Raw genomic sequence first — 19469 nt, forward strand, 5'->3', positions numbered from 1 at the left:
TTAACAGGTTATTAACATAATGTAGCTGTAATATTAATACATTGTCATCATCATCATCATCATCTTCTTTGCCGTGCAATCCATTTCATGGCTGTGATATTAATACATTGTATCTCAGTTTTTAACTCCATTTTAACAGATTTTGTTTTTAATTGAAAGCTCCAAACTGTACTTTACACTGTTAAAATGTTATGATTAAAACATAATAAATTATAACAATCTTTTTTGGAGATTACATTACATTTTTTATATGTAAAATACAAAATAGTTCTGATAGTGATGATATATCAATCTTAAACACATAGTAACACAGCCCACCTGTTGAACTGTAAGAAATAAAGAGAAGTTGGAAATTGATAAAAATGATTTCTAAATGATTTTGGTACATCCAAAGTCCTGTCAAATCTCAGGGACAAAAACACAAAGAATGTTGGATAAGTCTTTGTAAAAGTGATAACTCCAAAGCGTGGAATGTGAGATTAACACATGGGTTTTAGAGTGTAGTCGTTTTGAGATCTTACATTGTTTTTCCCAATCTGGATTAACAAGCCTCAATAAAAAAACACCAGAAAAAAAAACTTCTTGCTTCTGTTTGAGTCGGTCTAAATCTTTGGGCCTAGAATTTGAAAGCTGCAGAGCGTGTGTGTGTGTGTTTAGAGGAGGGCAGAGGCCCATACTGAACACTGTGGGCCAGAGCACTGTGGGCCTAGGCTGGAGCCGAGAGATAAGCCTCCCTCCAGAGGCCTCACTACAGGGAAAGGAGAGAGAGAGAGAGAGAGAGAGAGAGAGAGAGAGAGAGAGAGAGAGAGAGGAATAAAGAGAGAGAGGTAGAGGGAAAGAGAGAGAGAGTACAGAAGCAACCTCTGTTGGTGTCTGAGTCTTGCTTTCTCTCTGGTTTTCACCACTGGCTGATTACATTTTCATTATCATCATATCCTCTACATCACAGCAAGTCCAGTCTTCCTCCTTCATTCAAGGCCATCTTCTGACTTATAATATAGATAGAGAAAACAGGCCTGACTTAAAATACCAGGATCATTTTGGAATTAAAATGGGCATATTCTACCCCTTTTCCAGAAAGTTCTGGGGTCTTAATGAAACCTCTGGGACAGGCTTTGGTCAAAATACCACTTATTTCTTTCTGCTTTTACTTGATTCTCTCACTTCTCCACTCTTATTTTCACAGGTTTTGCTGCAGGGAGCTGTAATTACGTACCATACCACAACACTAGATACAGACTTTTCATTTATTCATACAACCTAATACACATCATACTGTTTGCTACATGCTGTGGATATAGTGTACATTTAATTTATTTTGTATCTTTCACATCAATTGTAAATATGTTCCTATTCACCATATACATAAATAAATATTAATTTAGAGCACAATTTCTGCACTCTTTTGCACAAGGCTTCTGTTGCACTTCGGGTAGATACTAACAGCATTTCATGCCTTGTACTTATACTGAGCAATGACAAAGTTAAATCTATTCATCTAATCAATCAGTGATGTAAAAATGTGGCCCTGCAGTTCTAGAGATGTTTACATATTTCACAGCAGCCGATAACCAGGAACCAGATGTCTGGACATTATTAAATTTCTCAAAAATCTACATCACAGAAAGCCTTTAGACAAAATGGTCAAGAAGACACTTTCTGATGCCCTTTCTGACACTTAATTTTACAATAAATCTGCAGTGATCCTTTAGGGACATAGACCATATTCAATACCCCATTCAAGAATTTTTTTTTTAACTAAATTAGGTTGATTGGCAATAGGTCTTTAAAAAACTGTATCTCCGACAGGCTGTGTCTTTCTAAATAAAAATGGGGAGAGGTTCACAGAGGTTCTTTCTGTGGAAGACTGCACAAGAAAATAATGCAACAATCTAAAACTGAAGTTAATATAACAAAGAACCTGGATTTTTTTCATCCACAGTATAGAATATCGTTAAAAGATTCAGAAAATCCAGAGAAATCTCTATATGCGAGAGACAAGGACAAGCTGGCTGTGATGTGCAGGGCCTCAGATGGCAATGAATTAAAGTCACGTTTCTGTAGTAGAAATCACTGCATGGGCTTAAAATCTCTTCCCAAACCTACTGTCAGAGAATAAAGTTCATTACTGCATCCACAAATGCAAAGATGAAACCATAAACACACAGGATCTAGAAACCTTGCTGCTTTCTCTGGGCCCATACTCTTTTAAGTTGAATCGAGGTGAAGTGGAAAAGTGTTCTGTGGTCCAAAAAAAAAAAAAAATTAAATCCAGGCTAAAGAGCAGAGGGACCATCCTGCTTGTTATAAGTGCACAGTTCAAAAGCCAGCATCACTATGGGGTTGCATTAGTGCACATGGCATGGGTGACATCTGGGAAAGCACCGTTAATGCTGAATGATAATATACAGGTTCTGGAACAAGATGTTGCCATCCAGATAACGTCTTTTTAACGTAAGGCATTACTTATTTCAGTAAAACAAGGCCAATCCACATTGTGCATGGATTACAAAAGCATGGCTCCTTAGAAAAAGACAGGTGTTGAAATGGTCCAAAACCACTGGAATATTGGGCACATTATGAAATAAAAGACACTAAAACTGAGACCCGAAATGATGACAAGCTGAAATCCTATATCAAGAACATATGAGAAAATATTTTGTGTGTGTGTGTTTCTCACTTTTAACATTTGAAATTTTGTCGTTGTACTATTTTCAATTAAATATGTGTTTTTTTAATACTTTGCACGTTATTGCATCTTTTATTTTGCACAGCATCCCTACTTTTCTAGAAATTGAGCTGGTACATTTATGGTGAGGTGTATCCAGGGAGTTGTACAGCAAAATATTGCATATAAAAACATAGATTTTTACAAATTTTACTTTGTAAAAATGGGTACATTCATCAAAGAAGCATCACTCAAACATCTGAATGACTTTGAATCACTTTAAATTGCATGGACATTTTGAAAAGTGGAAATGATTATGCACAGGATTTAATGATCGGCAACTCCACTTATGAGCAGAGACTCAGTCGGTCACACAATGCTGCCAAGCTGGGAGAATATAGACCAGTAAACACTTTCTCTGACATATGTGAAGCCAGCCATCAATTATTATCAAACTGCCACCAACTCAATGTTCAATGCAGACAGTTGAGTTCTTGGAGGTGAACACTAACTGTCCAGCTCTGTTATGCTAGCTTACAGATCTTGTGCTGACATATGGGGAGAGTGGAATGGCCATTAGGAGTTTTGGCTTATTTTGGTCTTTTTTGTTCAAATTTTGCTTTTACATTCTAAATAGTTTTTTTCAGCCATCCCTCTCCTTTGCGTGTTTTCTCTCTTCCAGCATGTTCACCCCCTACACCACCCTCCCTTGGTGTATTCAGCCTTTAGTGGAGAGTCAGTAAATTCTACATTTTTTAAGATTTCTTAATTATACAAAAAAATGACAAAGATGCTTTTCATTGATGCATTTCTTCTTGAATGACGCATGAGGTTTGATCACAAAAGCATGATGCCTGACTCCTAAGGGATAAGCACCAAGAGCAAGCAGGGCCAGTTGCACTCTTTTCCTGTCCTAGGATTGCTGTGGCATCATTGAGGATCAAACTCATGATCACCTGACTATAGGGTCAACGTGTGTTCCCTTCATACTATCTAAAGGAAGCTGGTGTTTTTTGAAAAGATGTAAAACAAACAACAACAAAAAAAAGCAAGCTGAATTGTAATATGACAACAATGGTATATAAGTTAGGACATGAGACATATGAGTGACACAAGTCTCCTGGGGTGTGTGTATGTGTTTGGGGGACATTCCCATGTGCTGAGCTCAGGCTCAGTGTTCTGCTCTCAGTGGCAGGATTGTTCTCGCTGTGCCGGCCCAAAGCCCGTTGCCACGGAGACCGCCATACCACAGGTCTGACCCTGGAGGACTACGACTCTCTCCCTCAGCGGGAGACACTGGCAGCTGCAGCACAGCTGCTCTGACTGGACACACACACACTCATGATGCATTACATTATGGCCATTAGAAACAGGACGAGATTACTCAGCTTGGTCTGCTTACACACTCGAACACACACACACACACACACACACACACACACACACATATACTAGTGCAGCCTCATGTTTACCCACTGACACAGTAACACACACACACACCCTAACCCTGACCATAATCCTGACCCTATAACTAACACCCATTGACCCTAAAATGTTGATTTACATCATGTGGACATGCTTTTTTCCCCATAAAGACAAGAAGGCCCCACAATGTGAGTATGTAAAAAGATTTTTGTCCCCACAACGTGATGAATAGCTAGAACACACACACACACACAAACACACACACACACACACACACACACACACACACACACACACACACAAACACAGCTCACCCGTAGCTCAGGTGTGTGGGCTCTAAAGGCTTGAGAAAATCTATTCACTTCACTATTGACTACAAAGGATGTAGTGTATGGTAAACACAATGGCTGACACAGTATATGGTGCACTTTATCTGAAAACTGGAACATGTCAAAAGAAACCTATTGTATTAGGCTTTCGTTGTGGTCTTGATATACACAACTTGATACACTTTATTGTTCAAGAGTTTGGTATCACTTATAAAAACTGTGCAATCACTGTTGTCAATAATACACTTGTTTGCAGATATGTGTATAAAATGATACAGCAACACTTCATAAAGCTACACGATACCTAAATAAGCATTTTATGACCACGGACATAAACCTACATTGACATCTTTAAACACTTACAATGATCTATAAGAGCGTCAACCATTTTACAACTACATTTATTGGAATAAGATATTAACGTAGGTTGATGTCACTTGTCATGAAATGCTTCCTGCAGTTACTTAATAAAAAAAAAAGAAACGAAAAAAGAACACTCAGAAAGAAATATGAAGCCACAGATGATTCTAATACGGCATGCTGCATAATGTCAATAATTTATGATAGACGTTATAATAAAAAGAATATCCAGAATTCCAGTTAGTTCATATCAAATCTCCAGTCAGGCAATCTGACAAGAAATGAATATAAATAGACATTCACAATGTATTCTTTATTCACTTCTTGTTCACAGAATGCTTCAAATATCTAATTAAACAGCTCAGATACAATTAAAACTTCTTCTTCTAAAGCTTCTGATATGTAATTTGTAATATTTAATCCATTTTGTATCCATTATTATAGCACACTCCATAACATAAAACCATTAATATGGCTCTTGAACATTAGTGTAAACTGTTTGTAGACCAATCATAAAATTTAAGCTGATAATAACTGCCATATAACCAAAAAGCCAACAAACAAATGGCAAACATGAGAGTGCCTCTCTTTTCGCTGCTGCTTGCTCGCAGCTGGACTGAGCTGTGGCTCAATATCATTTAAAGGAACAGGTGCTTATTTCAGGCCATTCTGACCGAAGCTGTTTACACGGGTGAAAAAGGTGCTTGTGGTGCTTGATCCTTGTGGTATTTTGAACAATGTGTGTCACGGACATTTCATTAAAACCCCAGGGGGCTGTGCTAACTAGGGGAAATGGCGTATAATCTGTCACCTCTAAGTACAAGCATAACATGACCACTCTAGCTACTTAGATATATCATTTTCAAGTTGCTGACTAACAGCTCAAGTAAACAACCATTACTCACTAGCCACCAGTTCTAGTTATGAGATCTGGATCTTTCTTGAATAGAAAGAGAACTATAAATACACTGGCAATCTAACAACTGGAAAATAGGATTGTGTTCTTTGGTTCAAATGCATTTTTTAGATGACCCAACAATGTGCACATTTACCAAGGTTTTTCCCATTTATACCTATTCCTTTTGCACTGTAATACAACCGCGGTGTTGAGCACTGCCAGCTTTTCTATTCATATTCCAGCATGTCAATTTTGGACTGTTCTGATAATGTCTCTGATATGCACACAGACATACTCATCCCTTCATTTACTACGTTACAGCTGTTACCATCAGCATAAAGCTCAAATGCCAGACTCTTCAAACACATCACCAATTCCTCTTTAACTCTCTCTAGCTCTCACCCATTCAGTCTCCTATACACTGGCTAATACAGCTCTCCACTAACTCATTTACTTACTCCCCCATTCAGTCTAGTGCAGGGCTGAGGGCACTCCACTGTAGCCTTCAGTAGCTCCTCAAAGCTCCCTCCCTTTTCTCATTAATCTCTGATTCAACAAATGCAAAGAGACAAGCTGACACAGCGCAATAACATGAAGCATTAGCCTAGGCCCCACATTGGTAAACACAGATCAGCCATAATATTATGATCACCTCCTTGTTTCTGCACTCACTCTCTATTCCCTCAGCTCCACTTTCCATACAGCACTTTGTGTTTCTACAGAAACAGACTGAAGTCCATCTGTCACTCTGCGTTATTTGTTTGCCCACTTTCACCCTGGTCTTCAGTTGTCAGGACCCCGACAGGACCATGACAGAGCAGATATGACTTGGAAGTTGGATCATTCCCAGTGCTGAAGTGAAACTGATGTGGTGCTTGTGTGTTAGTGTGTGTTGTGCTGGTATGAGTGGATTAGACACAGCAGTGCTACTGGAGTTTTATCACTCCCATGTCTTTAAAGTCCATTTACACCTGTTTTCAACTGGTTGATCTTGTGAGGTCACAAAAAAACAACATCTTAATAACATAATTATGATATTATTCAGTTAACTGCATTTCGGCTCCACCCACTAATACTGGAAGAAATAGTCAAATAAAAAGTCTTAAGATTAAACTAATTGTTGGATCAAACCTTTCATCTTCAAAATGTATTTTCAGAAAGTTAATCATTTTTGTTTTATTTCTATTTAGTAAACAGTGAATGTCATTCCTTCAGATCAAGAACATCCCAACTGAAGTACCCTCTCTTTGTATTAATTCACAAAAATTATATTATCTTTATTACATTCTTTATATTCTCTTTATTATACACCCACAGCACAAATATTATGGCTGCATCACAAACCACACACTTCTTATTTCACATACTACACTAATGAATAATATTCTAATGTACCTCTAATACTATTTCTAAGTTAAAATGTTGTTTGGGACACCTCTGTCGCCACTGTTTGGTGAAGAGAGGGGAAAAACTAAATTGTGTGATATAAATTTGGTCCACATTATGATATACAGCAATATTATGACCATATGATAAAATGTAATACTCCCCAATCATGCACGGTGGCGCAGCAGGTAGAGTCGCAGTCACACAGCTCCAGGGACCTGGAGGTTGTGGGTTTGATTCCCGCTCCGGGTGACTGTCTGTGAGGAGTTGGTGTGTTCACCCCGTGTCCATGTGGGGTTCCTCCGGGTGCTCCGGTTTCCTCCCACAGTCCAAAAACACATGTTGGTAGGTGGATTGGTGACTTAAAAGTGTGAATGTGTGTTACCCTGTGGAGGACTGGTGGCCCCCCTGGGGTGTGTTCCCACCTTGCGCCCAGTGATTTCAGGTAGGCTCTGGACCCACCACAACCCTGAACTGGATAAGTGGTTAAAGATAATGAATGAATGAATTAAATGTTTCTGCTGCTATATCATTTGTACCTGACAATAATAATAACTCCATTATTTATATCATGACTGTTCACCTTTTGTTTTTTTCAAAGCTTTCTTGTTTAGTTTTTTCAGTCTACCATAAATAAAAAAATAACAGCAGCATGCTGATAGGACTCTGCTGTATTTTTGACATTGAGCTTCCTGTGCAATGTCACCCACTGAGGTTTTGACGTGATCGCTCCGAGCTGTGGCTCTTATCTAATCAAAGTGGTGATTTTCCTTCTCCTACCTAGGAGTTAACGCGATTACAAGCCAATGCTCTATCTAACATGTTATTCTTCAGTGTTCTAGATGATCCTCTGGCTGGACAGGGCTTACTTTCATTCTCTGTCCGGTGCCTGATGGACGCTGTGGTCTTATGTTGCGTGTGATGGCTATTTATTGATCAATTCCATGAGCTCAGTTGTACAGCTGTTTTCACATCAGTCTAACAGCAGCAGCAGCAGAAGAGTGATCCCTAAACCCCGACACTGACCATGCCTGCAGCTTTATTTATCTTCAGCAATCATTGCTTCTCACTAGCAGACCGAGGTGTCCAGGTCATGTCAATGTACATCACAACATATCTATTTCTGGTCTTTAAACAACTCCTCCCTACAAATATGATGTATAATAATACTAATATCTGCCATAATTCTTATTGATTTGCTCCCACTGAGAACTGTATAGGATATGTATGTGGGGGCTTCTGTGAAAAAAGCAGCAATAATCCGTTTTTGTGTGAACATACTGCAACATTTCTTTATCTCTTTAGGTTAAACAGGCATTTTTTTTTTTACTGTGCCTTTAAGGCTGATAAATGTAAACGAATTCTGTTCTGACAATATGAAAACTTTTAATTTTTTTTTTTATAATTTTAACCCTAATGTTCAGGTTGAACTGCTGTAAGCTGAGTACATGAAAATATGTAAATTGGTTTGTGAGCTCTGTGACATCACAAAAACCGTAAGTTCATAACAGGCTGGCAAGTGTCTTAAAACAATCATTGACCCATATATATGGAGTGTTATGATCTTTGCTGGGATATTAATGGAATATTTAGATGTACTTATTCCTAGGGCTGGACTATATGGCCAACATTTATGTAACATATATAACATTTATTTCTTCATTTCAGTTGATATGCTATAACTGATACTGATACTGATACTGATATTAGCAAAATAAAAGCTACAAAAACTACCAAGAACAAACAAGAAACATGACATCACCGTCAAAAATAAACCTTGGCTATGTCTATATTAATATTTTTAAAATAACTTTAAAACTGAGTGCAATGAACTGATGGCAGTGCATTGTAATGGACATAAGTCAGTGACAGACGCTGTAAATTATGTATAATGAAATAATAAAAATATGATTTATAATCATAAACTTGATGCTGAAACATTTTATATTGCCATATACAGGGGTTGGACAATGAAACTGAAACACCTGTCATTTTAGTGTGGGAGGTTTCATGGCTAAATTGGACCAGCCTGGTGGCCAATCTTCATTAATTGCACATTGCACCAGTAAGAGCAGAGTGTGAAGGTTCAATTAGCAGAGGGAAAGAGCACAGTTTTGCTCAAAATATTGCAATGCACACAACATTATGGGTGACATACCAGAGTTCAAAAGAGGACAAATTGTTGGTGCACGTCTTGCTGGGCGCAAACCTTTGGTCACTCATGCCAATGCCAAACATCGGTTTCAATGGTGCAAGGAGCGCAAATCTTGGGCTGTGGACAATGTGAAATATGTATTGTTCTCTGATGAGTCCACCTTTACTGTTTTCCCCAAAGTTACGGTGTGGAGAAGGCCCAAAGAAGCATACCACCCAGACTGTTGCATGCCCAGAGTGAAGCATGGGGGTGGATCAGTGATGGTTTGGGCTGCCATATCATGGCATTCCTTTGGCCCAATACTTGTGCTAGATGGGCATGTCACTGCCAAGGCCTACCGAACCATTCTGGAGGACCATGTGCATCCAATGGTTCAAACATTGTATCCTGAAGGCGGTGCTGTGTATCAGGACGACAATGCACCAATACACACAGCAAGACTGGTGAAAGACTGGTTTGATGAACGTTAAAGTGAAGTTGAACATCTCCCATGGCCTGCACAGTCACAAGATCAAAATTGTTTTGAGCCACTTTGGGGTGTTTTGGAGGAGCGAATCAGGAAATGTTTTCCTCCACCAGCATCACGTAGTGACCTGGCCACTATCCTGCAAGAAGAATGGCTTAAAATCCCTCCAACCACTGTGCAGGACTTGTATATGTCATTCCCTAGACGAATTGATGCTGTATTGGCCGCAAAAGGAGGCCCTACATCATACTAATAAATTATTGTGGTCTAAAACCAGGTGTTTCAGTTTCATTGTCCAACCCCTGTATATTGATGCTGAATTATTGTTCAGCCCTGGTTATTAGGTTCTAATTTGATATGCTTTGATTATAGACTGAGAACCCTACAGCTTCTAAGGGTCGAATTAGCCGCTGTGATACTATTTCAGGGATGTCTACGGTTATTTGTCTGGCAAAACAGCACTCTTGTAAAATGCTCTCTTTCTCTCTTTCTCTTTCCATCTATCTTTGTATACAGTAGCTACATAGCAAAATAGAGGGCCATGGAAGTATTTCTGCAGACACACCGACAGGTAAATGCTTTATGTTTTACAGTTGTGGCTGGGTTTTGATGAGAATCCTCTCCAACTGCTTCATGACAAACTCTGAGAGGGCTGTAAGCACCACAATATAATTGATCTATTACACACATATCTTCCAAGAGTCGAGTCAAGAGGCTTTATCATGTTTCATCCATTCAGAATCGAAGAGAAAAAACAATGCTACAGGACTATGGCGCAACACAAAGCAACACAACATGAACGAGTATATATGTGCAAACACAAGAGCAGAAAAGTAATTCTCTCTCTCTCTAACATATATTATAAGGACATGTACAGCAGAGAAAGAGAACAAAGCAACACAAACACGGCAGTAATGAATACATGAGTACCGGAAGTTAATGTTACAGATGCTTAAGTAGAAGAAACAGACGCATAGAGCAAGTCATCATATTGAAAGCACCAGTGAAACTCCTTCACTCATGTTGTGGAATGAAGAAAACATTTTGTAAGGCTTGTCACGATTAAATAAATTTAGCTGACTATCTGTTACATAAACCACTGTAATCAACAATTAAATTACTTTTCAGGTCACTGTATGCAGCTATTGACATACAGGGCTGAAGTTTTCGAGAGGGCTGATTACCTTTCTTGCTTTCTTGCTTTCTTGTTCCCAATTGCACACAGACTCAGTCTCAACAACAAAAAAAAAACTTTTAAAGTTCAAGTGTATTTATTTATTTATTAGGCCTACGGTAAAAATATGAATGTAAGTCACTCTTACATCATTATCCAGTCGACATCCTGATGTAATCACTGTGTCCATTATCTACTTTAACATCTCTGTATGTGGATATATACATCTGTGCACTTATAGGTGGAAACAGTTGGGGCTGTAGGAACTTGAAAAGAGCAGCAGTGGCAGCAGCAGCAGCAGCCTATAGAGCTCTCGCTGCCTCTTCTGCTCCATCTGTTCCGTTTTTCCTCCAACTCTCCTTTCTGATGAGCCGGGTCCTCAGTCCCCCCAATAAAATCCCATTAGCTCTTAATGAAGTCGAGCTCGCTGCCTCGCGCCTTCACCTCATTTAGCACGATTGTCTGGCGGCCATTAGCGCCGAGGCAATTACAGCCGAACGGCGAGAGTAATTGGAAATGCCAACAGGGACCCTGAGAAAATGGGAATAAATAATACAAAAAAAAAAAAAAATTCAAACTAATAAGCTTCCATCGAGAAGGGGGGCATGGGGGCTACTAAGCTAAATCAACATAATTTTAATCGTGCGTGGTGAGGTACTGACAAAAAGGTGAAAGCCCAGGTGGGGGCACAGATGATGATCATGGTGAGGATGAGGATGGAGATGACAATGGCAGAGATTCATATGGAAGAGTGCCCAGGTCAATGTATTGTCAGGGCTGAGGTCATATGAAATAATGCATTCAGATGTGATAGAGACGTTCAGTAAAACAGATAATCTACAACTTACAGAAGATAAATCAATCCTGGTGATTTTTTATGTCCAGAATTTCTTTATTTTCCCATTTTACCTCAAAATTAGTCTGGTGGTCAAACACATAGTACTTCAAATTTGTATTTTACGTTTGGGTGAAGCAGCCAACAAGTTACGTAAACATATAAATTAGTACCATTTTAACTGTATGCCTAAATGAACAGACAATTGTCACAAACTATGCTGAATAATCTCAAACAGACCTGCTATTATGGTTTCTGAGTTGAATTTATAAACTTGAAAAGAAGTATGTTAGTATACAGAACTAGCAGCCATTTTATAGCTATCTTTTATATGTAACAATATGTCAAAGTTCAATGTTTCAAAATGACAGCTCCCACTGCTTTTAGCTAACTTACCTTTGACTCTTTAATAGATAATCATAACTTAAACAGTATTAGATACATGCAAGTCCAATATTTTACAACTCAAATTTACTTAGGGCATTAAGATTTAGGCATGCTATTAGCACAGTGCTAATTGTTTATAAAAGCATAAGCTAATATCACTTAGTTGCTACTTTAGCCTCATGACTACCAGGCTAAAATGAAGAAACACTGATGTCTTGGCTGAAACACTTTAAACACTGATGTCTTTGCTGACTTTGCAGTATGTATTGCTTCTTTCTTAGCCCTCCTGAAATATTACTCTAAGCTGGTCTAAGCTAATCTAAACTAGTTTATGATGGGCTGGTCTTTGTTCAGTTGGTCAGCTAACATGATCAGTCAGGCTGAGCATCCAGACCCTAATGAATGCTGATTTTCTAGCAATGAAGACAGTGGTTTAGCAGAAATATAAACTAGAAATATAAAAATAAAAGGCAGAGGGACAGCTCTGAGCACTTTAATGGCAAATAACAAATGTGTGGATCTCTGTACATGCCTTATGAATGCTGCAATTTGAATAGAGGGTCCCGAGTGATATTTGGAGTGTTAGTGTGCAATGTAATGGTGCCAGATGCCATGACATCTCTGTGGACTTACAGCCCTCCCGGCGTGGGGCAACAGGTGGCAGAAACCTGATCAGAGGGGGCAGAATCAGAGGGAACCTTTCACAAGAGACTGGGCATAGTGCCCAACAGTCCACTACTAAGCAACAACACTGCCAGGGGCTGTGCATGTTTGAATGAGTGTTTATGGGAGTATGAGTGAGTTTGTGTGTGTTGCAGAGTAGGATTAGTGGAGGGTGGTTTTGTTAGTGTGTGATTGAGAAAGTGAAGGAAGAGAGAGAGAGAGAGAGAGAGAGAGAGAGAGAAAGAGCCTTGGCACCAGCTATCCTTAGTCCAAACGGGAAACATAAGGTTGAGTCCCACAATAACAGTGTCCCAAGGGGCATCCACAATAGCAGACCACTGCCTGCAGTCAACAATGCTTTCAAGGCCTCTCATTGGGAGAGCTCAATGGAGCAGTCCCACCCAGCACCACTTCCCCCAAACACACACACACACACACAACAAAACACAACACACACAAACTAAGCTACACCCATACATATTCATACACCTTGTGTATGCCTTATATAAATGACAATATGGCCTCTTCACCAAGGGACCGCAATCTCAGTTCTCTCTGGAACAACAAAGACATTCACTAGCTGGCAATTGTCATTTTTTCACATTAACAATATTTCTGAGCCATTGCTTCCTCTTTTTCTTTCAAACACATGATGACAGATTTTCGTATATAATGCATGCTAGTAAATGCTAATGTTATTGACACCTGCCATAAAAAGCGGCAAATGTGTAAGTAAGCAAGTTAAATTTATCCACTTTATATCATCCAAATTCAAGATGTTTGCTAACAGAATAAGTGAAACAAGATTTGAATCCATCCATCCATCCATTATCTGTAACCGCTTATCCAATTTTAGGGTCGCGGGGGGTTCAGAGCCTACCTGGAATCATCGGGCGCAAGGCGGGAATACACCCTGGAGGGGACACAAGATTTGAATATTGACTTAAAAATAGCACAAGATATATCTTATGCCAATTAATTTGAATCAAATACAATTTTTAAAAATAATTAAAAAGCTAATGTTGCTATCATTAACTCAAAATACAATGACAACTGTTAGCACCATGCAAATTATACCACACTATTCATGGCTACTAGCTTTTCTTTTATGTTTTCTCAGTCAGAATGTGTACTCAAGCTATTCTTTTAACTGGGACTAAAATTTCTACCAAGAACCTGATGGCAGTATCGGAACAAATCTGCCCATAAATATTCATAAACTTGAAAAAGTTGGTTGGCTGAGCAAAGTTTGAAGCATTATTCAATACACAAACATGACTACATATACCATTTAAATTCAAAGTAAATGGGACATATTCAACCCCCTCTGCCTAAGTGAACAGAGTCCTGAGGTGTCAATTATACATCTCAACCAGACACCACAGCACCATTCTTACTCTGTTTAAACAGCTATGCTCAGAATGACTGCTTTCAGCTCCTGTTCCTTTAAATGAGAATGAGCTACAGCTGAATTAAGCATGAGGCACCCAGGATTAAGGATGTGGAACGGAAGCTCTTTTTTGCTTAGTCCTCTGTTTTCAGCCATACTTGTTTTTGCTACACTTTTCACTATTCGTATTTCTCTAGATTTGATGTGTTTGTTTTGCTCTGTTTAACCTTGTCTTTGTATAAACACAGGTCCAGCACTGTGATTGGAGAAACTCAAATAAGGAGGTGGGGCAAACCTAAATCTGCTATCTACATATGACACAGCACAAAAATCACAATGGCTTGTTTTATCCCAAGATTTCAGACTTGGCACACCACAAAAAAAACAGACTGGGTTGTTATATTTCACAGTTTGTGAGTTGGTAGGAGCTCCACATCTACAAATTATGATTATTTTCATTTTATTATTTTGGTTATTATATAATATTATTATATTGCTTGGCAACAACTGACAACTGTTAACAATCTAGATACATTTATTTAAATTAATGCAATAAAATGCAATTTATTATCACAACCAAATCATAATACATTGTATAATGCCATCATATCATACAAAGATTAAATCGCACAAGGCTGAATTACTGGCATCCAGCAATGCTTTTAAACCAACCTGACCACAAGGGTGGTTTAATAATAATGTTTACAGCCTCCCTGTTAAACTACATGTTCATTTAAAACCTCTATGATGAAGCAGTGGGAAATCATCCCACATCTTATAAGTGTTAAAAAAAATACTCATAACAGAGGCTTATCTCAGGACCTTGTAAGCGAACACGAGTGTATCAGGCCTCTATCTGATTCCAGCAAGAAAAATGGAAAGCGGGAAGTGTTCCTTTCACTCCACGCCTTCTCACTGAAAATGTTTATTTGTCTAAAAAGATCTACAAACAATCACTTCTCCCGACAGGAGCGAGAGATTTCCAGCCAGGGGGAGATTTAATTAGCAAAATCTCGTTAGGTTTAACAAAATTAAGCGTAAAACAATCCTCGGCAGGGCGCAGGGCTCGGGGAGAGAGAGGGAAAGAGAGAGAGAGAGGGAGCGAGGGAGTGAGGGAGAGAGGGTGAGAGGGAGGGAGAGACGGGGGTGGAGGGCGCTGAGCGAGCGATTAGAGCCGAGAGGATATTGAGACAGTCACTCGTCGAGCTTGCGGAGGGGGGGAAATGGCTCCCAACACCCAGCTGCTTTCACACTCAATTAAAGAGCCTTGCCTGTCTTTTACCCCCTTTAAAAAGCTGAGAGTTAACCTTGCTTCATTCTGCCATCGCTGCACACTCACACACATTCACAGACATTTTCACACCCCCAACCTTGCCCTCTCTCACTCATCCACGGCTCAGGCAATTGCATCCCGAGCCGTCGAACCATTAAAGGCACCAAATTGTGTTTTTGAACGAATTTGCATTCTATAAGGACACGACCAAAAAAGTGCTATTAAACTCAGGAAATAAACGCTTAAGCAACGCAGCTGGAGTGATTGGAAAAGAACAGCAAGTGCTCCAGCTGAAATTTGCCATTCATCTATCAAGGCCCAATTGCTACTAAACCAGCAAGGAAGAGCTGGAGGAGAGATATTAAAATGGTAGGATTGCAGTCTTCAGCTATGTTTCATATCTCAGGGTAGAGACCTCAGAAATCATCCAACTTCCTCCAAACACCATCAACACTTTTGAGTTAAATACAGAGGCAAGAACACTCTAAAATCCTTTGTAAACAATAGCTAAGTGATTATTATTTTGCCATTCACCCATTACAGACTGTATAATCAGCATTCATTCAACGCTTTAAAACAACAAAAGCCACTGTGCCTTCAAAGAATGCATCACATAAAAAATCGAATTAAGAGTGTGTTCAGACATGTCAGCTTTGGTTTGATTAAATCAAACTGCTCTGTTAGTACATTAATACCATTTGATAGCGTAAGTATGAGCGCCCCTTTTCGAATGGGTCTTGGGCCGTTTCAGTTCGAAGTCTGGTGTAAATGCAGCACTGACCAAAGGTGTCTAAACAAACCAAACCAAAGTTGTAACAATAATCTCACGCCAGTGTTTTAAAAACAAACAAGGCACCGAGGACAATCCTCCTAAGGATTTCACTCTGTGGTAGACTCTCTTTCTTTCGAGCCTTGGACGAATTTCTGCCGCTGTTTTGACACCTTCATTTATTTTACCACCTCTTGTTGTGTTTCCACTTGGTAAAACTGCCTCACACATAAACGGGATGAGTGCAATAAGCCCAGCTGACGACTCTGATGAATGACTCACAAAACAAAAGTCATACGTGCGTCACATATTATTTATATTATATTATATATATATTTATATATTTTTTTACATACATTGATATGATTCTAAATGTGTCAGTGTGAACTGGAAGCAAACAAGGAAACATGTAACAATTTATCATTTGCTTGTTTGATCTGAACCAAGGAACCTGGATTACAAGTCTGAACACTCCCCAATTTTCTCATCATGGTCACAGTGGGTCCAAAGCCTTCCTGGAATAATTGAGCACAAAGCCCATACAAGGCACCAGTCTATTACAGTCCATCACACATTCACACAGCACCCAGAGGAAACCCACACAGACACAGAAAGAACACACCAAACTCCTCACAGACAGTGACCAGAGACAAGTATTGAACCCACTACCCCAAGATCCTGGAGCTGAGTGGCAAAAACACAGCACACATTCAACCCTCTCCTTTAGCTATTGACTAAGAACAGGTACTTGATTATAGACCTTTTATGTCACTAGACAAATCCAGAGTCTTGTAGCAGCAAAAAAATAGCTTAGGCTAATGGTGCTAATAATTAAATTTGCACAATAATATAAGAATCATATCCTCTATAATGCTAATTCTGCATTTTGTAACTGTTTATGTGCAACATCTACAGATATATATGTAAATTATATTGGACACTGACCCACAGTTCTCATATGATGTGACATCCCAAATAATGAATACAGAAAATCATCTGCTAGCATTATGCAACTGGCATCTTCTTAATTACTAACTACCAACTTTCATGTATTTTTAGCCATTTTTAACCAAGTGTGAGACAATCTTAAAAGAAGCCCTCAAAGAAGTAAGGGTTGGAACTAGATCAAGCAAATTTGTACTGTAAAAGATAACACGTTCATTAGAAGCTTGTATCCCAGTTCAGATATTCACAAACAGTAAAATCATGGACTTGATTTAAAACTGAATATAATGCCAACAAAATAAGGCTATGCTAAGACTTTGACACTGTGGGAATGAGGGACTGTGATACTGAATACACACTGCCAACTATTTATCATGTGATAAACCCTCAAAAAATAGAACAGATTTTCTCATATATTTAATAGCACTATGCAACAGGGTGCAAGAAACTTGAATGTGAAAACAGGAGGAAAAAAATATCACCACAAACACTTACAGTTATTTTGTCCTCAGCATTACAGCATGTTCATGTTTCAGTCAGGTCCACCCGATTAAACTGCTCTCGGTTTCCTGACGGTCTGCAACACAGGTAGAAAATGGAGGTGTTACAAAGATAACATCGAATGTAATCTGGTTTGTCTTATGTACATTTTTCTTCATTTCACTGGATCTTCTGGATTAACATTTAGTCGTCAGAATGAATAATGATATATGTACATGCCATTTTAACCTGTGCATAGAAATGCTGGTGCATGACAGTACGTCTACTAATAGCAAGCCTACAAATAAATTTCGGCACTCTTATATACAGCAGACTGTAGGCTAACAGCCAAAGCAAGTTAACTACTACATTTAACAACAATTACTTATTTGAGTGAGGTATTTTAGTGAGGTTACCAGTCTATTATGTAAATAGTGCTCAGCGTGCATCTAGTAACATTTGCATTTCCATTTGTATATGACCTCGCAATTCAGAGAATTTGACAGATTTTTGTTTACCACTTGGCATGACAGCAGTGATTTCCAAAAACACTATTCATTTTAACACAGAGGAAATCTGCTTAAGACCCTGGAATAATAATGACATGAGACTGACTTAAAACTTGAGTTCAGTTACTAATAAGCATTATTACAGTCAGGCTAACTGGTAGCTAATTTCCATGGATAAAATTATTAGCAAAGTTGATCTGGTCCTTTAAAACCATATTACTAGATATATTAAATGAATGTTGAGAATATGAGAGTGAGAGTGATCCAGAGTCATTAACAACAGATTTTAACTCTATGTTTATTTATTGTACTGACAGGAAATTCATGTTGGGTATAACATCACGATGGTGTGAACATGCTGCAATGTCATAGTTAATGTGCTTTAAAGGGGACATATTATGAAAAATATCACCTGTTCATTGCCTGTACACATTCATGAAAATGACTAAAAACCAGAGCTGCTTCTCCACGCTCCTCACTCCTGGGCTCTAGTGCTGAACCCAGCTGTGGCTCATTCTCATTTAAAGAGTAAGCAAACCCTAAATTTGTGTTATTATGTGTTATTAAAATATTCAGACTGAAGTTGTATGGTGTATTCTACTGTTTTTCAGATATATAACAGACATTTATGGTTCAAAGTGCATTCTTTTCTCTGAGACCCTGAAAATTTCAGGGAGCTGAATCAGTGGCCATCGCCAAATTCATGACAATATTGTGAGGCTTTTGCCTTCCATCATGTCAAAAGTGGGCAGTGATTTTTTGATTGTAGACCCTCCAAGCACCTTGTTCTTATATAATTGTAGAGGGTTTCCACCCAGCTCTGCATTGGTTCACAGTCTCTTCACAGAAACCAAAGAGTTCAAGGTTAACCCCAGCAGTAGCTCACCAGCGGAGAGCGTGGTTAGCTCCAGCAGAGAGCGTGGAGTTTGCTTCCAGACTCTGGGGCCCATTGCACACTCTGATTGCTACTCCTCATCTATACACTGTCTGCAGCCAGAGCTGTGGTCCTGTGGTGCCTGGGGCACTCACGTCTCATGCTGGAGGAGAACAACATGTGTGGCCTACACCACAAATGAACTTTGGAAAAGCGGCTTCCTAGGCCTTGGCCCCTCTCACTCAGGTGTTAAAATTTTGCATAAGGCTAAGAAGTGTGGTCCTTAAAAGGCTGCCTTCACCTCCCCGTGTCACTGTCACTGCCCTGCTCTCACATACACTTGGTCTCCACCCCCTTACGTGCATTATTTTTTAACACTCATAGAGGCATGGTTCCACTCAGTTCAAGGTTTTACATACACTTTAAAGGAACAGGAGCTGAAACCAGTTGCTCTGAACATGGGGAGGAAAATTCATTGTTGTT

The 19469-nt window shown here is 39.1% G+C and overlaps 1 protein-coding gene across 1 annotated transcript in view; it reads right to left on the reverse strand.

Moving 5' to 3' along the window:
- Nucleotides 1-19469, reverse strand: part of pknox2 (pbx/knotted 1 homeobox 2) — a 100944-nt gene that overhangs the window by 65108 nt on the left and 16367 nt on the right. The window contains exon 2 of the mRNA XM_066651252.1: nt 17619-17700. The gene's annotated coding sequence lies outside the window, so the exon portion shown is untranslated. The remainder of the gene's footprint in view (nt 1-17618; nt 17701-19469) is intronic.

Source organism: Hoplias malabaricus, chromosome 18, assembly GCF_029633855.1.
Source record: "Hoplias malabaricus isolate fHopMal1 chromosome 18, fHopMal1.hap1, whole genome shotgun sequence".
In the NCBI taxonomy this organism is placed as follows: Eukaryota; Metazoa; Chordata; class Actinopteri; order Characiformes; family Erythrinidae; genus Hoplias; species Hoplias malabaricus.